This window comes from Carettochelys insculpta, chromosome 2, assembly GCF_033958435.1.
Source record: "Carettochelys insculpta isolate YL-2023 chromosome 2, ASM3395843v1, whole genome shotgun sequence".
Classification (NCBI taxonomy): domain Eukaryota; kingdom Metazoa; phylum Chordata; order Testudines; family Carettochelyidae; genus Carettochelys; species Carettochelys insculpta.
Window position 1 is genome coordinate 71,315,603 of NC_134138.1, and position 24,630 is coordinate 71,340,232.

Here is a 24,630-nt window from a genome sequence, read left to right on the forward strand (position 1 = left end):
GGTTTTTTTTGTCAACGGGAAACTGTTAAAAAAGGCATTATTCCTCAATGTGGAGAGGCACGAAACGGCTGGCAGATGTGCTGGGTTTTATCGACAGGCAGTTGACAAAGCGCATTTTGTGTGTAGATGCTCCACAGTTTTATTTAGAAAAATAAAGCCTGGTTTTTGTCAGAAAAATCCTTCCGTGTAGACATAGCCAAAATGTGTGGCTCAGTTTTGAGAGAGAAAACTGAAAGACAGTATGACAGGTACATTTTAAAACAAGAGCTGTGTTAAAATTGATGAGGTCTGATTTCTATCTACAACAAAATCTATTACACTTCATGAAACAGTTTTAGTGAAATACCAAATGAGATATAAAAAAAACCATGAAGTATTAATTGTCCACAAAAGGCTCCAAATGTTTGCATACGAGATGATGTATTGCAAAATGGGATTACCAAAGCAAGACTTAATAGACAGCTACCTATTGAAATCAAGAGCTCACAGTTATTTACAATGTATAGCTTGAAAGTAAATGAAAAGCATTACAAACTAGAAGGTCTTAAAATTTATTCACAGCACTTTCTCCAGAAAGCTGGTTATTCATCAGAAGGCAACTTTTAATCATAGTTAACACAGTGCCCCGTACTTCAATGAACCCAGTGCAAAATAATCTCCAGGCTCAAGATTATATATGGTGAAGCAATTTTCCTCCCAGAACAATTAGGAAGAAGGTAGACATTTTGACTGCACTGGCTTTTTCCAGACAACTGATTCTTGAAGTTATTTATTCTCCACCATTCCCCTCAAGACCCTCACGTTACAGCAATTGTCTCTGTCCGAGGAAGGTCGGATGCAGCTCCCTCCAAAAGCAGGCAACACCACACCCAAAAGAGCTATAGGAATCACAACAATACAAAGTGCTCCCTAGCTCATGTCGCAGGGTTGCAGCCGGTGATCAGCTCCCAAACAGGGGTGCTGGAACCATCTATATCATATGGCTGCTGAGAGCCACTGGAGCCAACAGTGAACTTTGTTACAATGGAATCCACTTTAAGCCATGGGTTGCAGAAGCACCGTCAGCATCTATGCTCCCAAATGCCCATCAACTTTCAAAGCAGAGAGTTCTGATATCGCTAATCTGCTCTACCATTACATAGGGAGTGATGTGCTTATTGTTCCCCATTTTTAAATTAAGATGCATCCTTAAAAGTTTCAGTAACATCAGTTTACACTTCCAAGATTGAAGAAAAGCATGTTACACATAAACATGGAGAAGGCAAACAAACACGCCATGATCAAAAACAGAATGTATAAAATTCAAGATCAAATTTAGAGATAACCTGCTCATACCTGATTTTTTCACAGGGCCATATTTACAGCTTTAAAATAAAATAAATAAATAAATAAATAAGCATGGTATGAAGTAGGAATTAATCAGTTTCTGCAGACTTAAGAACATCCTTGAGAGCTTTGTTGTCACACTGAGAATCTTGGAATGTATTTCTCTAGGTCACAGAATTCTTCTCGCTGAATGGAATGATTATTTAGGAAATAGTGGAGAATAAAGACATTTAATTAGGTAACCATGCAATGTATTTTCCCTTTGAGTAATCCATGGAAAAATAAGAGTCATGGAAAGTTACAAATAGATTATACAGATGAAAACAAAATGAAAGACTATTTCATTCAAGTTTTAGCGCATTGCCAGAAACTTTTTCTAAAAAATGAAATGTTTCATATTCTGTAACTGCTGCTGTAAATTATCCATCTCTATGCGACAAAGAGCCTTAAAAACAAAACAAGTCTCCTTAGAGTAAGTTGTTTCCCTCATCTTAACTTTTTTAACACTGCAGCAACAGATTTGAACTCAAATTTAAGGTTACTTAGTTATGGGAATATGGTTGGGTGGGAAATGAGGGAGGAGGATGCATGAAGGAAAAAGTTGGAATCTGCCACAGATGGGACTAGAGTGTAGCTGCATATTTATGCAATAGCCTTTTGCCCCTTTGGAGAAGGGATTAAACATGGATATTAAAAAGTCTTATCTACACAAGAAAGTTTTACCGATGAAATCAGTTTGGCACACCATTTTCATATGGCAGCCAAGGCCTCAGCCGCCACTCTGCTGTATCCATATTGCCAGTGAGCATCACTACACCATTCCCTAATCCAGAACAACTGGTAATCTATCCATAGGAACGACACAGAAGAATGAGATGTATTTGTAGAAACTGGGGAAGCCTGGTGTGTAAATGCTCTAAACCACCAGCTCCAACTTGATCCAAACCACCTCATTTGTGAACACTAAATTCACTCATTCAAACATTCAGCAGATTTTAAAAGCCCTCCATCTGGAAATTAATTGACAGATATACTACCTACAGGAAATGAAGGCTAAAGATTTGGTACAGAATTAAAGGCACTTACATGTTTGCTTCTCCCTTTCCCCATCTTTCAGGCCCTAGCTTCCCTCCTCGCACATGCTGTTTCAACATGCCATATCCAAATTTAGACAGAAAGAGCCAATATCAGAAAATATGGTCATGTCAATCCAAACAGTCACAATGCAATATTTAGAAGAATGTCTTGGAACAGCATTATAAATAAGTTTCTTATTAAGTTTTTTTTCCTTTTAAAAATGCACTAAAATAATCTGGTTTGATATACACACACACCCCCCACTTATACTTAAGTCTGTCTCTGGATAAGGGTCTAGGCCATGACCATTGAACATCCGAAGTTTAGGGCCTTTGTAGCTGTAAATACTTTGAACTTGTACAGAGCATTACTTCTGGCACCTTATATTTTAAAATGATGTAGCACCTTCAGTCAAAACAAAATTGGCCTACACAAAAGTCCAGCATGATGGCAGATGGCTTGAAAATATCTGAAGCTAATATGAAACGGCTAAAAATCAAAAAGTAAAAATCATCTTAAAAATGAACTGTGAAAGAAAATAAGCATTCAGATAATCTGTAATGTTTAATATAGAATAATCACAGATCAAGGTTGTTAAACCTTATTTAAACTTTTAGATTGAAAATACACTCTCTTTTCCAAAGTAGACACGTCCTATTTTATGTAACCCTTCAATATTTTATGAAATAGCTGCACTTTACAGTATATTTAACAGAAAGAAAGAAAGCATAATCCAGTGCTCTTTTAAAACTATTTATACACTTTTGTAGTAACAGCTATTTCAGTGGAAATCACCAAAACCATACAAAAGTTTAGTCTGCTATTTGTGCAACCTTGTCCTGCTTTCAGCAAGCAGGATTTTAGTCTTGTGATAAAGTATTATTTCTTATATATCATTCCCGTCTTATCATTTGATAAGGATAACATCCCTTCCAAATGTTTACTCACTTTCAATTAATACTTGGTTAACAGCCAGACAGGTAGTAAAATTGTGTGTGCTCAATATTAAGAGTGAGAAAGTTTTTTTTCCATTGTTTAAACCAATTAATTTGAATTTTTAAAAATTAAAAAGGCATACCATTACAGTGTTAAATAGCTAGTGAGAAGCTTGCTCAAGTGTGTTTACCCAGCTGGTAGCAAGGCAAGTTTAACTAACTTAACGATTCAATGGTAAGTGATATAGTTTAGAACAAAATATCTCTGGGAAAAAATCTCTTAAAATAAAGCATTTATATGCTTCAGGGGGCTAAAATAACCAGCTGAAATAAAATTAAGTATTAATCAGGAGAAACATTATGATGGCTTGTGGTATTATACATTTCTATCTTAAAAACAAAACAAAACAAAAACAGGAACTATTGTTCTCTTTTCCAAAACTAGTGTTTTGGAACTTCAAATAATGTTGTCTGTAAGCAACTGTCATCTCCAAGATGCTGTGGTATTATTTAATTGAGAAAACTTCAAGTAGATAGCATCAAATACCTCTAGCACCCTTCTAATGCCATATAAAGGTATCAAAAGAAAAACAAGTTACATTCCCACTTTATCCTCTCAGCTATAGATATAAATGGTAAGAATGTCAACATTGCTCCAATCACCTGTTACAAACCTCAGAAACAAATGCTCAATTTCCCATTTCACTGCAGGTTATTTCGAAGGGAACTGCTGCAATTTTCCCTATTGTTTAAACAGAGAAAATACCTCTGCTAAAATAAGCTCTCTCTCACACCACCCTTAAGATCTTAAGCTACCCCTGTTTGGCATGTGTTATACAGATCAACGAGATATTTTAAAAGGAATTTTTTGTTGAAAACTTTTGATGAAGAAACTACAGAGTTCAGAAGTGCCTGTCGATGCTGTGCTTAGTGATGCAAGAGAGAGTCCTGCAACGTGCCCCAAGCATCCAGCTACATTTAGCTTTCAGCCTTTTTATTATCATTGTCAATGAATGGGCCCCAGTCAAATTAAAGCTGCCATTTTAGGTTAAGGACTGGAGTGTCTCTGTTGTGCAACAGTAAGACAAAAACACTCCAAGCGACAGATGCAGCATTCTCTCTGGAAAATGATGGATTTCAACTTTTATAAAAATAATTACTGGTCATGATTTTAATATGAATTATATATTGATACTCACACATTACTGCAAACTAACAGGATTTATAATTGGGATAAGTCAGCTACCCAGGCTGCTAAGGTCATAGTCATTAAGATTTTTTGCCGTCGTTAGAATGGATGATCTGTGAGGAAATGAACAGAAACATTTTTTGTTCAACTTGTTTCTTTGTATCTCCTTTCGTCCCATACGCAACGATAGAAAACGACACAACACTTCCCAGAAAGTCATCTCTTAGTACCACCATCCCTCAGATTCTATTCTGATGAAAGTAATATCGAGGCTCCTACGTACACAGAAAGAAACTTGTTTTCTTGGGAAGGTTTTTCTGCTATTTTCCAAATCAAAGCCCACGAGAGTAAGGAACTGAAAACGCTCTGGCAAACGAAAAATCTCGCCTCGATGTAGTTGAAAGGCACGTCCAGTACCTTCCCAAACGAACACAAAGGTAGAAAGTGGGGGCAAGTACGTCCGAGAGTTGTGGGGGTTATCTAACAATCTCTTCGTCATTCCCAGGGAACTCCCCGTACGCTGCCACTTTCCTTTTGTCCATTGTCCGTTTTCCAAACTAGTTTAAACCGAAGCAGGAGCAGTGGAAAAGTGAGCCAAAGAAACCCGTCCGATTTACAATATGTGCCCGAAATTAGCCCCCGCCTTCCCGGAACCGAGGGGCCCCTAAATAACAGCCAGCACTTCGGGGTACCCCAGAGCGTGGGAGGGTGTCCCCTTATGCAATGCTATCAGGGCAAATGAATGCAACATAATGATGGCTGCTCATTGCCTGCAGCTCCTTCTCCCTGAGTCTCACCAACAACCTTCCCTCCGCCCCCCCGATCCCCCCCACGTGTCCGCTTCCCACTTCCAGCCGCCCCCCATTCCGTACCCAACCCGGCCGCAGCCCCAACCCCACCGCTCAGCAGCGCAGGGAGAACCAGCCAGACACAGAGACTCGCCTGCCAGCCCCATTTCCCTGCGTGAATCAAACACAAACAACCTCCCCCCCCACCCCCGCCTCCTTCCCTGACCGCTTGGCCTCAAACCACCTTTTCCGCTCACCCACAAAATGGCCTTGATTTCAGTGGGCGCAGCTCCGGCTCGCGTGCGCCCTGCCCAGTGCTCCGCTCCGGCCCCAGCCTGGGGCGCTAGGGGGGTCGGGGGGGAGGACGGGGAGCCGCGCTAGTTCGCAGGGTTAAGTCTCTATTATGCAGGCGCCGCCAGCACCAGTCCAGCTCGCGTTAGGTAGTGTCTCTCCCCCACCCCCTTCTCTTTCTTCTCCGGCTGTTGGGAGCAGCCGGGAGCCCCCTCGCTCGCCCGCCCGCCCGCCGGCCTCCCTCCCTCCACGCCCCTCCCGCGCACGGACCCCCTGCGGCACCGCGTGTCGGTCCCCCCACCCCCCCGCGTCCGCACTCACCCTCCCGGCCTCCCCATGGGGCTCCCCCGCGCCCCGGCTCCATGTGCCCGCGCCGAGCCCCGGGGACCGCAGGGGGGGGGGAGGGGAGGGGAGGGGAGGGGGCTCCCTCACTTTGTTAGCGCTTGTTGTGCTGCCGGCGCCGGGAGCAGTCAGCGTGGTCAGCGGAGGCGGCGCTCCCCGGAGGGAGACGCTCTCCCCGCAGCGCGGCCCGGCCCGGCCCGGCCCCCCGCCTCGCCTCGCCTCGCCTCGCGCTCCCTCCCCCCGCCTCTCGCGCAGTTCTACCCAACTTTTCCCCGGCTTCCAGCGCCCTCCAAACTTGCGGAGCGGGAGGCCGGGGCCCCCTGGCCCGGGCGGCCGGAGCGCGGCCACGAGCCCTTTGCCCGCAGGGGAGCGCCCCACCGAGACCGCGCGGCCCCAGGCGGGGTGCCCGGAGGGGAGGGGGGCTGACACCCCGCTCCCCCGGGGGCAGGGACCTGCCGCGGGGCTCCCCCCGCCGCCCGCTCGCTGCGCGGGGTCACTCACCGGGTCAGCGCGGGGCCGGCTGGGCTCGGTGTCCCCCGCTCGCTCCCTCGCTGCCCAGGGGCCGGGGAGGAGGAGGGGACACGCTCCGGAGTTGGTGCCGCTGCCCGGGGCTCGCGCGCCCGTCGGAGTTGGTGCTGGGGGAGGGGGGTGCGAGTCCCCTGCCCGGGGTCAGCGCAGGTCTGCGGCCGTGTGGGGCTCGGCGGCTGCTCCGGGCTCGGCTCCGCTCCTTTGTGTAATTCTCACTCGATGCAAGTTTAATCCGATAGTTCCCGAGCGCGTCCGCAGGAGCCGAGCGAGACACCAGCCAGCCAGGCGGCTGCCGCGGCTGCTACCGCCCCCCTCCCGCCGCCACAAGGCGCGCCCCCGACACCGCCCCCTCCCCGGGGGCGAGCGCGCCCGCAGGCCCCGCCCATGCCCTGCACGTCACCACCCCAGCCTGGCATACTTTATGCAAGAATCCAGCCCCGCGGGCGGGGGGTGAGGGGTCACTAACCTCCTCCCCCCTCCCCGGGCAGGGCCTGCTGCTCCTCGCCGGCTGCAGCCCGCTCCCGGCGCGCCCCTGCCGTGCGGCCAGCCGGGTCCCGGCCCCGCTGACCCGGGAGTGCGTGAGCCCGCCCCGGCTGCCGGCTTCCAGCGAGACGCCCGGCCCGGCCCGCCCGCGGGAGAGTCCCGGGAAGTCCCGGCTGCGGCTCGCCGCCGCCGCCGCCAACTTCCCAGCCGCTGTGGAGCGAAACTCCTGCGGGGGACTCGCTGCCCACGCCCGTCCCCCGGCCCGGGAGCCCCGCTCACTTCGCCGCTCCCGCGGGCCGCCAGCCGCCGGGAGCAACGGGAGGGGTGGGGAACCGTGGATAGAAACGTGCCGGCCCCCCGGCTCTCCTGGACCTGCGCCGGTGCTAATGCTACCTGCGCCGCGCCGCGCTCCCGGCTCTTTTCCAAACCCCCCGCCGACCCTCGCTACTGCCCAACCCGGCCCGGCGCAGGGGTCATGCTTTATTCGGGTAGCGGGCTGGTGCTGATTACGGCTCCGCGGAGGCCAGGCTCCGAGTCGTACATTATAAATTCACATTCATTACCCTAATGTCAACATCTTTTCATTCCGTAAGTAAATCCCGCCCCCCAGACCGGAGTGCGCTGCGGGCCTGGTGAACATGCACAAAGGCTGCCCTTTTCTGAAAGCTTCTGCTCCCGCAAAGATCCTCCGTCTGGGTGAGTTTTAAAAGGGAGCCCTCTAGCCAGTTAACTTCTGAAGTGTCTTGGGCTGCTGGGTGCTGGGAGAGTCACAAAATGATGTGCCTTCTCTGACCCTGCAATACGGCTATTTTTAACTGATGGCTTCCTAGGGCCTGCCTCATCCCCTTTCATGGTAAAAAATGAGGGGGAGGATCTGGAAGAATCCATTCACACAGTTCTTCCTCTACACCTCCAGAGTGGGGTGGGGTCATCCCACATAATGTGCCTGGGTGCTAGTCAATGTTCCCTGTGAAATGAGCACTGGGGAGGCCACACAGGAGCAATTCAGACGCTGCCCAGCTAATTTGAAGAGCACCCACAGCCACCCCAAGTGGGCATCAGGTGTAGGTGGTGGTGAGGCATGTAGTGCACCCAACAAAATTTATAAATTAGAGGGAACACTGGAGCTAGCCCAGGGTCAAGTGGATCCAGGACAGCCCAGTGCCTCTGCACTAGCTGTTGTGTCTCAGTTCTTTAGCAGAGCAGTTGCAGGGGTATGTAAATAGCGAATCCCTTTGGCTACAGCAATTTCCAAAATTAGGGCAGGGGTAGCTCTATGGTAAGTAAATACATTTAAAAAAAAAAGATGTTCAGATTCTTCCAGCAAAACATCTGCAAAACTGTGGAGAACAATGGGCACCCCTGTCAGGCCTATCTATCAGGCCTTCAGGCCTGCTTCCTATGGAAGTATTACATTCATGGGACACAAAAATGAGAAGTCTTGTTGCAGCTTATCAACTAACATATTTTGGAGCATAAGATTTCATGGGCAAAGACCCACTTCATCAGATGCAATGTAGTGAGTTGCATCTGACAAAGAGGGTCTTTGCCCACAAAGCTTATGCTCCAAAATATCTGTTAGTCTATAATCTGCCCTAGGACCTCCCATTGTTCTTGAGGATACAGACTAAGAGGTCTACCCCTCTGTTTCATGGGACGGACATCTTTCACAGGGTACCAGAGGAGGAGAAGGGGCAGTTCCACTCCCTTGAATGTATCTGTTAAGAATGTGTGAATGGGGTCGCATTAGATTCCCTGACTGCAATGGAGAGTTCTGTTTAAATGCACCAATTGTCTGTACAGGGGTCTTCTAGGCAGTTAAAAAGAGTTAAAATGAACTTTAAAGGAGTCTGGTGTCACACATCCCAAGTCGCTGTGGTGATTTCTATAGTTTTGTACTCACAATATGTTACAAGGGATAGCTCAGTGGTTTGAGCATTAGCCTGCTAAACCTCAGGTTGTGAGTTTAATCCTTGAGAAGGCTGTTTAGGGACTGGGGCAAATAGATGCCAGGGTGGTGCTTGGCCCTGCCAAGAAGTCAGGGGACTGGACTAGATGACCTGCCAAGGTCCCTTCCAGTTCTAGCTGATGTGTGTATCCAATTTAAAAAACAATTTTTTTTTATTCCTGTTGTATGAAAGAGACTCACAGAGGACACCACCTTAGTAATTGCCAGTACAAGAGGAAACAAACTGATTACACAATGTTGTCAAAGGTACAAAGTAAACAACCAGAGAAAGGGAGTTGCTCTAATTATGCTTCTCTGAAGGTATCATTTGACTGGCTTCCTACTCTTGGATTCCTAGTGTGAATCAGGCCACAGCTCAAAGACTTTCAAAGAGTTTGTGCCCTCTGAGATGCAGGAAGGCAACATGCATTCTGATACCACTAGCCAAAGCCCCATGCTCACCTAAAGCATTCCCTTTCAGTTTCCTGATGAGCTAAAAGCGGAGTTCACAGACCTAACTGTAACTGACATCTGTGACTGAATGAGACCATAAGAGAATGCACAGATTCATTGGAAAACCATGTGTACTGTGCAGGCAGGAAGAGGCACAAATAGGAATTCAGTCAAATGTTATATTGAGAGAAGCTGAATAGCAGGTATATAGTAATTCTTTTAGGCTGTGTCTACACTTGCATTCCTCTTTTGAAAGGGGATACAAATGAGGGAAATTGACAATGCAAATGAGGTGCAGATCTGGTGCCTCATTTGCATATTATTTCAAAATAGCTTCTGTCAAAAGAAGAAAATGAATGTAGACACTGCTCTTTTGAAAGTAAACCCCATCGTCTACATTCATTTTCTTCTTTTGACAGAAGCTATTTTGAAATAATATGCAAATGAGGTGCGAGATCTGCAGATCTGTACTGTATCTGCATTTTCAGTTTCCCTCATTTGCATATCTCTTTCAAAAGAGGAACGCAAGTGTAGACACAGTCTTAGAGAAGTTATTGTAGTTTCTAATTTAAAACAGTTAAAATAATTGAATGGCATTAGGATTTGTTGTATGAAAGCTTCAGTGTTATGAAGCATGAATGACTTACCATCACATAAAGATACATTGGGAAGTTTGGGGTTTGTAGACTTCTAATGAACCAGCATCTCTTTTAAAGAGCAGATTTAGTGAAATGTGATATTCAGGTTTACATACTGTCATTTCAGAGAAAGGCAGGATGGAACTTCACAACAGCTACATGTACAACACCAAAACATCATCTGTAACATGTAGGCCTTAAAGTTACAAGGTCTCCCTGGTCTATACCTCATTTCCTACAACAGTTCACAAATACTGTGGGAACTTGGACTGGTCAAGAACTACCAATACAAAGTACAGAACATTGTGGCACTATAAGCATGCACCTCTATGTAAAGAAGCTATAGATGCAAGCACATCTGCTTCTTTGTGCCCGAAGGAGCAAGACCACATTTCAGAAGACACTATGATGTCAGGATGTGTGTATTAATGGGCAGCTGCTAGGCATGGATTCTGGAACTTGAAGTTCAAAGGACAGTCTGCACACATATCCCAAAACTTGATATCTCAACTCAAAGCATATCTGTCAGGAGAATTTTGAATACTGCAACTGAGCTCAGTGGTCATGTGCTTTGATGCAGAGCCTTTTGAAGCACTCCAGGATAGTATATGGTTCAGATTTAGATGATGTTCATTTGGAAAATTCAGGTAATCTCAGGAGCTCCATTCTCTCCAATAAGCTGCAGGATGTGTTTCCTGAACATGAAAAGAGGCCAAACACAATACTCAGAGGTCTTCTCTCTTCTGAATTTGACTGAAGTGAGATTCAGAAAGAAGAAAAAAAAGAACAAAGTAAAATTGTTGCACCAAATGGAGGCACCACTCAAAATTGTTGCACCAGGTGAAGGCATGAAAGCAAACAACTGTGATGGGGAATCAACACTTCCAGATAGGTTCCAGTGCAATGGAAGCACAGTGGAGATAAGATAAGTGAGATGTTGAAGTTTTCCTTTTAAAATGTGTTTCAGTATCTTAAAGAACTCACTGAGCAGGGATGATACATCTGCATAAAGTAACTGTTCTTTTCCCTTCTAGGATCAAATGCAGGAGCAGTTTACTCAAAACAAAATCCTTTGAGTATACCCAGTTACTGTGAGAGTGCAGGAATAAAGCTACCCTGGTCATCCAGCTAATCCATAAAATCCTACACGCCAAAGGTTTTCAGTGGAGTTAACAGAAATGTCTGACTGGACGAAGTGCACAAGACACATCATCTTGGGAGATGAAGATGTTGTGTCTGATATGATCACCCCAAACTGCCTTTCTGGAATACCCCACTTTGTTTTTCACAGGTAATCCCCAGATGCACAATCCTTAAACTTCAGCTGTAAAATCTTCTACTAACATGTCCCCTTCAATCCAGCTATTTACTTAGTTTCTTCATTACCTGTCTTGGTCATGCTATTATATGCTTCAGGATGGGTGACAGATTCTTTTCAATGCAGCTTCCTTGTTGACCACTTTGTCAGTACAAAAATAATTGCAATCTATTACTTACTCCTAATGAGCTCACAAATGATGATTCAGTGTTTCAGTAAGATAACAGAGAAGCTAGCAAACATCAGTATCCAATTAGTTGTCAGTATTCTAGGAACCTTTCATCTTAAATTTCGGGCTTAGGCCAAAGCATGGTACAGAGAATAGCACTTAAAGGTCTGGTGGATTAAGTTAATTTGTCCATAGACAAGAAGAATACATCCTGCTGTAATTCTCTGTAGTGTTTAATAATCAAATACTCTTGTTCTGCCTCCAAAAATCTGCAAGAGTACACAGAAATGCCCTGAAATGCCTTCATTTCTTCATTGCAGACTGAAGCCAGAGGCTTGCGATGAGCTGTTCCTCAGCTTCCAAAGCATGTGACAGTGGAATCCTACAAGATGCCATCTTCTCCATCTCATTCAACCAAGGAGAGCAGATGAGACAGCACACACTGACATGCCAACTGACCACGGCTGACACCTAACGCTACGTCCTCTTTACATCAACTAAACACCTCCATCTCTAGCGTTTTGAAAACCAATTTAAAATCAGCAGCTAGAGAAAAAGCTCTCTAAATCTAAACCCCAGGCAAGGTTTAAGTGAAACTTTTAGGAAGAGTTATATTGGGAGAGGGTTTTTTTTTAAATGTTGGAAGGGAGCTAGATTCTCATGTAAACTAGGAAGATGGGAAAGTTTCTCCCCCTAGGAATAAATGATTCCATAACTGTCCACTTCAGCTTTTCCAGCACTTACTGTTGGACACAGTGTACTAGACCAGATGCTCGCTGATCAGGTATGGCAATTATTGTATTTTCATATTTAGTGAAGATCCCTGAACAATTTACTTCCTCAATAATATCCCCATCATGAGGACATTTGCTTTCATGTAATTACATTGGTCGGCAGTCCTGGAATCTTTTTGGACTCCACAACACCCAACAATCGTGATTCTACTTGCTCAGTAGATTGCACCCTCCCTGTTGGGCTTAGACCTGGCCATAATGAACCACGTATTTTTAATCTTCATGCTTGATCACTGAAACTCAATACACTTTCATATGAAATATGTGCCCTGAAAGAGATCCAATTCATACAAATTACAATAGCTCATATGCTTAGCAACACGAGCAGATCATCCTAGAGCTTTCCTCTCAGCATCACAAGCCTACTGACTATGAAGCTCAGTTGAATGGTTCTGCTGTGACATTCGAAGCCATCCAGGAATGGAATTAGTTACCTGAAAAGTCCCTTTTACCTCTGTGACCATAACTTTTCTCTATAGATATATTCCACTGGAGAAACAAAACTCTTAGGCAACAGGAGAGAAGACACACAACTTTCACAGACTATGGAGTTCATTCCCACAAGATCAACAGACAGACCATAGACCCAACACCATGCAAAAACAAAGTCAAACTCAGCTCTTTATCTCAGCTTTCTTTCAATAAAGACTTCAGATACAAAGAACTTCCTGATCAAACTGTGTCTCATAGCACCTGGAAAGTAAGAGAAATATAGTGGTGTTGTGATTTTCTATTTTAAAATCTAAAGAGGTATGCAGCTTCTGTGCTCTTGGGGACCATATAAATACCTAGATGTATAGTAGTTCCTTGTTTATATAGAAATTTTAAGAAATGCAGGTAGAAGTATGATTTTAAGTTGATAATGTTCTTGTAAAAATTTATAATCAAGAACAGTGTGGCAATGAAAACATTGCAATGCTACTATGGATTAATAAAAAGTATACAAATTCTTTAGCAAAGGCTACTTTATAAGCTGGAAAAAGTTTTTTTTACCCTCATCTATGACACCCATTGCAAATAATCCAGATGTTAATTCATGGAATACATACTGCTAGATAGTTATTCAATAAATAAGGTTTTCTAATTTAGAAATAAAAACTAATTTTAACTTGCTAACATTCCCTTGGTACCAGTACTTTCAAGATAGGAACTATGTTTCTCAAAATATATAGAACTGTTTTCTATGGAAAGCTAATATTTAGTCAATTAAGAAACAAAATAATAAGTAGTTAATCATTTGTCTTTGCAGATAACTTTCCTAATAAGAACAAGTTCATATACGATATACTGAGAAAAGGACCTGAGTAGATCACTAGGTTGACAAATCTGAGGAACTGTCCCCAACTGAGATGTCATTAGAAGAGGTTTTGGAACAAATTGAAAACTTAACAGTAACAAATCATGGGGACCAGATGGAATTCACCAAAGACTTCTGAAAGAACTCATATATAAAATTGTGGACCTATTAACTGTGCTTTGTAACATGTCCTTCAAGTCATCTTCTATACTTAATGACTGGAAGATAGCTAATGTGATCCCAATATTTAAAAAGATTTGGGAGGTGATCCTGGCAATTACAGACTGCTAAGTCTAACATCAGTTACAGACAAATTAGTTGAAACTATAGTAAAGAACAGAATTGGCAGACACATAGATGAATATAATTTGTTGGGAAAAAGTCAAAATGATTTCTGTAAAGAGAATCATGCCTCACTAATCTGCTAGAGTTCTTTGAGAGCATCAGCAAGCATGTGGACAAGGGGGATCCAGTGGATATAGTGTACTTAGATTTCCAGGAAGTCTTTAACAAGGTCCCTCACCAAAACCTCTTAAATAAAGTAAGTCATCAAGGGATAAAAGGGAAGGTCATCTCATGGACTGGTATCTGGTTAAAAGACAGGGAACACAGTGTAGCAATAAATGGCCAGTTTTCAGAATGGAGAAATGTAACTAGTGGTGTCCCCCAGGGGTCTGTTCTGAGACCAATCTTATTCAACATCTTTATAAATATGAGTTATAGAAACAGTGAAGTGGCAAATTTTGCTTATGATACTAAACTGTTCAAGATCGTTAAGAACAAAGCAGACTGTGAAGAGCTTCAAAAGGATCTCACAAAACTAAGTGACTGGGCAACAAAATAGCACATGAATTTTAATGTTGATAAATGCAAAGTAATACACATTGGAAAAATAATCCCAATTACACATAGAAAACGAGAGAGACTAATTTAGCCAGAACCACTCAAGAGAGAGATCTTGGAGTCATTGGGGATAGTTCTCTGAAAACATCCACTCAATGTGCTGCAGCAGCCAAAAAAGCAAACAGAATGTTAGGAACCATTAAAAAGAGAGAGTCTTTGTCTTATTCTGTAGCTCATTGTCTCTGTATAAATCCATGGTATGCCCACATCTTGAATACTACATGAAGATGTGGTCACCTTATCTCAAAAAAGATACATTGTCATTGGAAAAGGTTCAGAATAGTGCAACAAAATGATTAGAGGTTTGGAATAGGTGCCATATGAAGAGAAATTAAAAAGACTGGAACTTTTCATCTTAGAAATAGACAACTAAGCGGGGATATGATAGTGTTCTACAAAATCATGACCAGTATGGAGAAAGTGAATAAGGAAGTTATTTACTTGTTCCCAAAACATAAGAACTAAGGATCACTAAATGAAATAAATCGCTATCAGGTTTAAAATAAACAAGAAGTTTTTCTTCACACAGTGCACAGTCAACTTGTGGAACTCCTTGCTAGAGGATGATGTGCAGATACAGACTTTACCAGGGATCAAAAAAGAACTAGATGTATTCAGAGAGGTTAGGTTTATCAATAGAGTAGCAGAGTAGAGTAGCATCCTTCAGTCTACATAGGCTATGGATTGCACCCTTTGTAGTTCCATTTGGGATCATCATTTGCAGCGTTGACTGTGACTGTGAAGGCCCACAAGAGAGTGACAGTCCTTGCTGCATCTGTTGCATGTGTAATGGTTGTCTGGCAGGTCCTTACTGTGCTTTCTGTGGGCTTGCTTAGGTTTATCAATACTTATTAGCTAAGATGGGTTGGAATGGTGTCCCTAACCTCTATTTGTCAGAGGCTGGAAATGGATGACAAAAAAAAAAAAAAAGAATCATTCAATTATTACCTGTTCTGTTCACTCCCTCTGGGGCATCTGGCATCGGCCACTGTTGGAAGACAGGATACTGGCTAGAGAGACTTTTGGTCTGACCTAGTATGGCCACTCTTATATAGACCCATTACTTCAGAGGGCTGCAGTCAGATCTGGAAAAGAGGACCAGCAACCTTAGGCTCTAGCCACAATAAAATAAAAAGTTTTTAAAATACAGCTTGAACCTGTCTCATCCAGCACCCTCAGGACCTGACTAGTGCTGGATGAAGAAATTTGCTGAATTATGGGAGATCAATATTTTCTACCACCTTACTAACACTTCCACGGCTTACTGGACTCTTAGAAGACATGTAGGGGTAAATTACAGCACAAAATGCTGAAAGCCAGGACTGGTGGCTGTAAATAAACTTTATGGGACCACAGGAAATGGCCACACCCATGATAAGTGGTCATTGGTTTAACTAAAATCATGCTGGATTACGGAGTTTGCCAGATGAGAGAGTTCCAGATTAGAGGTTCAACCTGTACTATTTGAATGGTACTTCACACAAATCAGTTAAAGAGAATGAATACTGCAGAAATTGTGGTGAATGAGATTTATGCCTATATTGTGAATATGACTAGGCACAGAGAATTTTTGAGATGCAATCGGTAACCAAGTATCACAAAGTATTCGATATTGCTTACCAAGTGATCCTTTGGTAACTCTCCTGGGGTTTTCAGTGGAGATGGGCAGACAAAAGGGAATGAACAATTAATTTATCATTTGATAATAGCTGCCAGGATACTGATAGCCTTTCACAAGAAAAAGAAAAATGTCCAGTCACAGAGGAATGGTTCAAATATATGTATTTCACATACCAACTATGTACTAAGGAAAATAGAGAGAAGACAAACAGGTAGATAGGCACTTGGCTCTTTTATTCAATACCTAGACAATGTATGTTCACCTGCAAAAAAACAAAAACAAACTGCATAACTGTACAATGTATTAAAATACTGCCAGAAAGGATGGGTCTGTTAAATAGGCATAATCGGATATTTCACTCATTTTAATAAAATAACTAGAAATCATGTATCATAAATGTTGTAATAATGCTTGTCCTGTAATATGGTAACCTTCTCAAAGAAGTCTGATGTCTATATTCCTATATTCTCATTAAACAAAATTTCATGTTCAATCAAGGTACTTTACAAACACAATGCAAACAAGCAAAAAGCAGTACAGGTGCTCTGAATCTGCAATGTAAAACATTCATGTAATTCCAATTATTACACAGAGATATGATCTTTACTTTTATTGTCTTCATTTCACAGATGAGAACACTAACAAAGATACGTTAATTGATTTTCATAGGTGCTGAGCATCTTCTCTGGTTGACTCACTTGGAATTATAGGTGCTCAGTAGATCTGTAGAAACCGACCATGACTGTCCCAGCATCATAGAAGGAATCATTGTGAAAATCAAAATTAGAACTCAAGACATTCTGATCTACAGTTCCATGCCTCAACTCGTAAAGCGTCCCTACATCTCATGACATACTAGGTAGCACTGGGTTGAGGAAGCATAACCATAAGTACCAGCCTATATGAGTAAGCAGTGTGACAAAATGTGTCAGTAATAAAATTTGTTTTGTTCAGTTGCAACTATAACCTACTACTCTTTGTCACAGGTGAAACAGGTGCAGTGCCTAATAACTTTCAAAATGAACTTTTAATATTATTGCTCTGAACATTAGTGTTGGAAGTTTTAACGAATCATAAAATGTAAAAAGTAGCAGAGAATGTAAACAATAGGAGTTAGCCACAAATGGCACATTTGCTGTTTTTCTAAGGACAATTTTTAAAAGAACACATTTTACTCTTCTAGTAATCTCTCTTCCAATCTTTCCTATGTACAGATAACCATCCTTCCATCTTATCCATAAACAGGAGTGTCAGATTTGCAGCACTGAGGGAAGGAGCTGCACTGGAAACTTGGTTAACATAAAACGAATTCACATCTAATTTGCATAAATTCAGACTTTTTTTATATATTATAACAACTATAATACATTTGCCCTTCCTTGACAGACGAAAGAAATTACTTGGTATTTGAGATAATTAGCCATAAACTCATGCAGCTGATCTGCTTTGTCTTCATCATGAGGTTAGGGAGGGGAAAGGTGTGAGTTGCTTTTTATAATGCTAGGAACTCATATTTAGTTCTTAGGTTATGTATCATTGCCTTGAAGGGTGCGTTTAATTCCAATTGAAGGGTGCAAGTTAGGAATCACTGCTCTGTAAGGTGCTACAATTTCTCATATTGTTCTTTAATGAGAAATAAATCTTACCTTTTTTAGCATGGATAACACATGCATTAAGGTTGCCTTTAAGAAGGCAGGATTTTACTTTACATTAGTGCTATTTTATGTATATCTGCTGGATACTAGTTTTTGTTTTACAACAAAAAAGCTCCCTCTTAGAAGAAAAATAAATATTTTGAACATGTGTTTTTGCACATTTTATAGGACAAAATTTATAGTGGGGGAGGGATAGCTCAATGGTTTGAGCATTGGCCTGCTAAACTAGGGTTGTGAGCTCAATCCTTGAGGAAGCCATTTAGGGATTGGGGCAAATGGATGCCAGGGATGGTGCTTGGTCTTGCCAAGAGGGCAGGGGAACTGGACAAGATACCTCCCAAGCTCCCTTCCAGTTCTAGGAGATGCATCTCTCCAATTTTTTTTTCTTAAAAGGGGACACCAAATGAAATTAATGGGTAGCAGGTTTAAAACTAATAAAAGAAAGTTCTTCTTCACTCAGTTAACCAGTGGAACTGCTTGCCAGAGGAGACTGTGAAGGCTAGGAATAACAGAATTTAAGAAGGAGCTAGATAAATTCATGGAGGTCAGGTCTATTAGCCAAGGGTAGGAATGGTGTCCCTGGCTTCTGATTGTCAGAGGCTGGAGATAGATGGCAGGAGACAAATCACTTGATCATTGTCTTCAGTCCCCATCCCCCCGCCAGGGCACCTGGCGCTGGCCACTGTCAGCAGACAGGCTATTGGTCTGGATGGACCTTTCGTCTGACCCAGTATGGCCATTCTTATGTTCTTAAAATGCCACAAACTACTTGAATTTTCTATAAATTACAAAAAAAATTAAGTTTAGCCTCAAACTCAAAGATTTTCTAAAACATTTTCACCCTTTTAAAAGTGACGGTCCAGGTACAACTTTATATATGGTAACTTTCATCACCACTTCACCATAATTTTACATAAATGGAATAAGAAAACAAAACAGAACATAAGAAACTTGGGACCTAATCCTGCAAACATTTGCTACCGTATCTAGGGCTTGCTAAATGACCTCATTGAGACTACAAAGCAGGAAGTAATACACATGGTAATGTTTGCAAGATCAGGACCTGTTTAGAACATATGATCAAGAGAATTTCTAGAAGGTCACAGAATTCGAGAGAAAAAAATCCAGGCCAGTTGTATCTGGAATCAATTAAATGTGTTTTGTTAAGTTTCTGCTTGATGACATACACTTAAATTGATATAAGTTATCAACATGTAGCAAAACAACTAGATACCGCACAGGAGACATTACCCCATCTTTAAATTAGGTATACGCTGGGGGAGGAGTAGATGGAAAAAGAGAAGCATTCCTTGTAAGTTTTTTGGAAGTCCTCAAAAGTTTAACTTAAAATTAACCTGTCTACCCAATAAATGACAAATAGCATGACATCAATATGCCAGCATAGCTTTCAGGTTCTACATGATACGGTCATGACATACTATATCTGCCTGAAAATAAAACCGAAATTTTCTTCTAGAAAAACCAACAGATTATACTGATGGTACATCTATGCTTACCAGGAGATTGACCCAGTCAGTGTCAATCTTCCAGGGTTCAACTATCAGAGCTCAGTAGTTGACCCCTGTACTCTTGATTATCGCAAGAAGTATGGGAGGTTGACAGGACTTTCTCCCATCGACTTCCCTCTGTCAGGATGGAGAAATAAATTCATTGTAGATAAACTGATTCCAGCTACACAATCATTATCACTGGAATTGCATTTCTAGGATTGGTATTCAGGTCCAGTGTAGACCTGCCCTAAGAGGGGTAGCCATGTTAGTCTGCAGCTTCACAAAAAGAAGCAGTCCTGTAGCACCTTAAGGACTAACAAATATATTTATTAGGTAATGGACTTTCATGGTTCATTACCTGATAAATAAATTTGGTAGTCTTTAAGCTGTTACAGGACTGCTCATAGTTTTTAGTGAGTCAGATACACTGTATCCTAATTTCAAACATCTCCATGGACACTTTAAACAATAAGTACAAATTTGGAACAAGGAAAAGTATAGTATAAAGTAAATTTTTGTGAGAAAGAAACTTTGTATTAAAGTAGAATGCTTAGTCCTTACAGTCCAGCACCAAATTTATTTGGAGTAATTATTGATAGAGTGCCTTAGTTAATGAAAAACTGGTTATGCAGAACTCCTCTATAAATGCCCACTTTTTTGTTAGTAATTGCTAAATTGGCCTTACTTACAAAAATATCAAAGTATTAAGCACAAAGACATAAAATACAGGAAGTTTTGGGGCAGGTTCACATATGAATATATCAAGTGTGCTGAAAGCACAGAACTAGTCAAAAATTTGGACAAAATGTGTTTTCAACAAAATGGAAATTTCTGTAAGAAAAAATGTTTTTGTTCTTCCCTGCCCATTTTTGTTTAAAAAAAAAAAAACTTTACATCATTAAGATGGGGTAAAGGTCAATTAATTCACTCTCCACTTCTACCTTCACTACAAAAAGTAAAAAATTAACAGTTTTTCTTCAGTGAAATGAGATTTTTCAAAATTGATAAAGTTTTAATTCTTAAAAATGTATTAAAAAAGGTATTCAATGAAGTGAAATGTGTAAGGATTTCACAAACAGTTCCAAATGTAGTCAGAAATGCAGAAACATCAGATTAAAAACAACTGTGATATGAATCATAGCCACGAAGACCCAGATGTTCAAAAGGTATATTGGTACCTAACTCCCACTGATAGCCTTTGAGGAGCTAGACTAAAATCCCTTGTATATAATATCTCTTAAGAATCCAGTGCTGCCCATACTGAAAACAAGGGCAAGTCTCTGTTGATTTTAATGTAAGAAGAACTGGATCCCTAAAAGAACTGAATCAAGATATTCATTTTGGGCTGAATTCTTACATAGTTGTCAAGTGTCCTGATAAGATCCTTAACACCACATAAATCCTGTGGCTGGGCAACACAGGTACAGGTGGAAGGTGGTGTAGCCACACACACAAAGCTCTCCATACCACTGCAAAGAAAGATCCCTGCACCTTTCTCACAAAGACTATGGCAAAAAGATAATGTGAATTACAGTAAGGTCTCAGAGTACATGAACTCAGAGTATGAGACCCCGCTCTTACATGTCTGACCCCAATTCCTATAGTAAACCCTGTACTGTGACCTGTACCACGATTTCCAGTTGTGCTTAACTTGCTCCCCCCACCCTGGCTCAACCCCCCTCAGCTCCGCAGAGCCCCAGCTCAGCCCCCCCTACCTCCGCTCACAGCTCCTGTTCACCTCCTGCCCTGTCTCTGGCTCTGTCTCAGCTCACCACCTATGCACAGCTCCAGCTCAGCTCCACCTCTCACCCCCCTGCAGCCCTAACCCACCCCAGGCTTAGCCCCCGCCAGCCCCCCATGGCCCCAACCCACCACTATGCTTAACCCTCCACAGCTGCTCCCCTCATCCCAGGATTTACCTTTCTGCTGCTTCCCCGGCTGCACAACATTTGTTCTGCTGGGGAAAAAAATGGACCCTCACTTACGCGAAATCCAGGTTTACATGAGGGCATATGGAACAGAACCCTCCCATACTCTGAGAACTTACTGTATTGCAAGGGGGAATCCATGTGATACAGCATCCTGAAGATGCAGTGGTCCCAACCAATACATTGTGCAAGTGGTGACAGGCTTTGTTGGTTGCTACCGGCTGCAGCGGTGTCCACAACAATCTCAGCTGCAGGCAACAAGGGTGAATTTTGGCTCCAAACCAGCCCTTTCACACACATACACACACCCTCTTTTGCTCAGACTAATCATCATTCAGCAACAAGAGGAAATTCACAGGGGAAAGGACATTACCTACAGAAAAGTTATGAAATAAACAGCGTAAGTACAAATAAGGAAGTCATTAATTTTGAAATGCTCTGTCAGTTTGAAAGAGTACACAAGCTTATTATTGGGTCTACTTCCTTACTGTGTACTTCTGAGTTAGCATACAAATGACAGAATATTTCCATTGTTATTGTAGTATTGTAGAATCAGATCCCATCCACATGTTAATGTATTTGAGAAGAGACTCACTTTGACCTGACTTTATGCAACTCATTCTCAGACGGATGGCACTCAAGCATATTAACCTTACATTCTCTTTCTAAAAAGGGGTCTCAGTTTCAAAAGACACTATATCTTTTAGACAAATTTGGACCAGATAGAAATAAGCTTTCTGACTAGCTTTGCATTAAACCATTTCAGAGCATATTGCCAAGGAAAACCATAAGGAATGTGAAACCTCTTAATGAACATGGTTTATAAAGAATGAAATATAAAAACTATTCCGCTGACCTACTCTAAAGTCTTACTTTTATTATATAATAGCTCCCAGAGGGCCCTGATTAGGGTTGAGCCCCACTCTGAAGGACACTGTCTAAACATCAAAAAGACCACCTTGGACCAGTTTAAGCTGGGATTGTCAGAGATGGCTATGGGAGTAGGCACCCAACTACCACTGAAGTTCAATGCAATTTAGGAGCCAAACTCTCAGAATTCTCTGAAACTTTAAGCCAGAATGGGGTGGGACTGTCTTTTGATACATCTGTACAATGCCTCAAACACTAAACACTAATCTGTGAATACTAATTTTTAGGACCTGTAATATGCTCAGATAGGCAGTTGCACTACATTCACCCTTGTACTAATGGGGTAGGTACAGTCTGAAAATCTTAAAGTAACTAAAAACAAAAAGTGAGAGTCTGAAAATCTAACACTTCAATCAGTCAAATAGTAGCTAATAGCTTCTATTTTTATTTTGAAAAAGATGACTGCTAATTTTCATGTCATTTCTTCCTTTTCCACTATTACACTATGGAAGAGAAGACTGAAAATAACTGGCTATAGGTACATTTGTAGTATTATTTATAACAGTAAGCATAAAACTGAATATATTACACAGTATGGGTATAAAAGCTGTATAACTAGCCGTAGATATACATCAGCTTCTTTGGTTGAGACTTTTTTGTAGGAAGTAATATTCCATTTCTGAGAATTAAGGTTAAACAAAGGGAACTCTAATATATGAAGTTGTGACAGTCAAGTAAACAATATTTTGTATTACCAGTATGAATTTAAATGTGTCATTCCAACACACATTGTGAAACTCTCTGCCAGAAGGAAGAAATACATTTGCAACTGCCTTCAAATTAACTCCAAAATGGAGGTGTCCGTCTCCCCTAATAATGATGAGCAGAAAATCTGCAGATTTTAAAAAGAAAATATAGTTAACCAGATAGAAAATCTGTACAAGGCCAAGAAGGCCATACCAATAAGGTTGGATAGTACAATGAATTATCATAAATTAAAGAAACAAACAACAGTTTTTTAGAAACTGGAAAAGTAGTAGTTTCAGGCATCACAGGGAAAGATTTAATCTTTAGAAGAGAACCCTAAAAATGAATTGAAAGCCAGCACAGTGTCACTTTAACACTTGTAATGTGTTTTGCTGACTCTTGACATCTCTACTAATCAGGACTACAAGAATCCCTACTCTCCTAATCCCAGGATTTTTTACTCTGTAACTTCTTCATTTTCCCCACCTGCACCCCCAAACCCACCTCTACCCTCTCTACTCCAGAGTAACCAATTGCCCTAACAGAGCTCTGTTGCCTGATGTCATGATATCCCCTGGGAATCACTCCTGTGGCAGTTTCTATCCCCTTCTCCATGGCAGCCCTCAAAGCTCTGATCCCCCATTATCACACACAATGTGGTTCACTTCTCACTACCCAGAATCTCCCCACCTCCACAGCTCACACCCTCTGCACACTCATGGGGCCCACTCCCTTCCATCATGTTCTTCCCCTGAAGTTCCCCACTCCTAATCAATCTCCCCCACCTTCCATGGGTAGATTCTGTGGATCGTCCCCACAACTCCACTGCGGGGGAGGGGAGCAGCTCCCGTGATCTCTTTCCATCCCCTCGGGGGCAGCTCCTAGGGACTGCACCCACCCATAGCATTCCCTCTGCTTCACGGGTTCCCCCTTCACGCATAAGAAGCTCCCAGCCGTTGCTCACACATACTCACTGTCCTGCCCAGTTTCCCTCTGCTTGCCGTGTTCCTCCTCCAACGCCTGGGCAGCTCCTGCGGATTGCCCCCCACCCCGCACTGGGCAGTTTCCCTCTGCTCCCCATGTCCCTCCCACACGCGTGGGCAGCTCCCCTCTGCTTCCCGGAATTCCCTAGGCCGCGAAGATAAGCGCCCGGGGCTCTTTCTCCAAGCCCACCACGCAGAGGCGGTCACAAGCTCCACACATGCTCAGCTCAGCTCAGCTCAGCTCGACCCTACCCGGCACGCACCTCCGAGGCGGCTGCGGCAAGTCCCAACCCAGCCGCAGCCGCCCGGGATTCCACCCGCGCTGAAGGTGCCACTCGGCCTATGACGTCACCACCACAGGGCTTTCCTTTCCCTGACGGCAATTTCTCCGTCACGCTGATTGGCTGGAGCTTCGAGCCAATGGGAACGGGGCGCCCTCCTCCGTCAGCCCGAGTTGGGCTGGCACGGCGCGGCCAGGTTCCCTGCTCCCCGGGGAGGGGCCTTCAGGCGAGAGGGAGGGGCGAGCGAGCTCCGGCACCAGGTGGCCCAGGGCTAATCCCGTAAATATCCGAAGAGCTGCCCAGCACCATTTAAAGACAGGGCCCTGTCGCTGCGCGTGAGCGGGGCAGGGAAATGAGCCCCGGTGCAGCGCGTGCGGCCCGGGGAGGTCCCGCTGGGCCCTTCCACGCGGGACTCAGAGCCACGCCCTCGCTGTGGCCCACGGGCACGAGTCGGACCCTTCCGCCTTCCTCCCGGTGCGGCCACATCACCTGGCGGAGGGAGCCGGCTTTGTCCTGCCCTGGGCCGGCCGGCAGGGGCGGATAATACATTGTACA

At 43.1% G+C, this 24,630-nt stretch overlaps 1 protein-coding gene and 2 long non-coding RNA genes across 11 annotated transcripts in view; 1 reads left to right on the forward strand and 2 right to left on the reverse strand.

Moving 5' to 3' along the window:
• CHD7 (chromodomain helicase DNA binding protein 7) overlaps positions 1-6,771 on the reverse strand; it is a 222,973-nt gene extending 216,202 nt beyond the window's left edge. For 2 of the 3 annotated variants that reach the window (XM_074987154.1, XM_074987152.1), the window contains exons 1-2: positions 6,450-6,771; positions 4,538-4,640 (exon numbers count right to left, since the gene is read on the reverse strand). The gene's annotated coding sequence lies outside the window, so the exon portion shown is untranslated. The remainder of the gene's footprint in view (positions 1-4,537; positions 4,641-6,449) is intronic. The other variant, XM_074987153.1, reaches the window with a different exon arrangement.
• A 226-nt stretch (positions 6,772-6,997) lies between these two features.
• Positions 6,998-13,934, forward strand: LOC142009312 (uncharacterized). The gene is made up of 3 exons (XR_012644430.1): positions 6,998-7,655; positions 10,126-11,289; positions 11,806-13,934. It is a non-coding gene; the product is annotated as an uncharacterized LOC142009312 (long non-coding RNA).
• Positions 13,935-14,155: 221 nt separating this feature from the next.
• Positions 14,156-24,145, reverse strand: LOC142009311 (uncharacterized). Of its 7 annotated transcripts, XR_012644425.1 has the most exons (7): positions 24,047-24,145; positions 22,820-22,956; positions 21,314-21,567; positions 21,186-21,223; positions 19,273-19,401; positions 16,100-16,842; positions 14,156-15,564 (listed from the first exon to the last, which is right to left on the reverse strand). It is a non-coding gene; the product is annotated as an uncharacterized LOC142009311 (long non-coding RNA). The 7 variants fall into 7 exon arrangements; XR_012644423.1 differs by lacking the exon at positions 14,156-15,564 and having other exon boundaries at positions 15,579-16,842; XR_012644429.1 differs by lacking the exon at positions 14,156-15,564 and having other exon boundaries at positions 15,579-18,894.
• Positions 24,146-24,630: the final 485 nt, after the last annotated feature.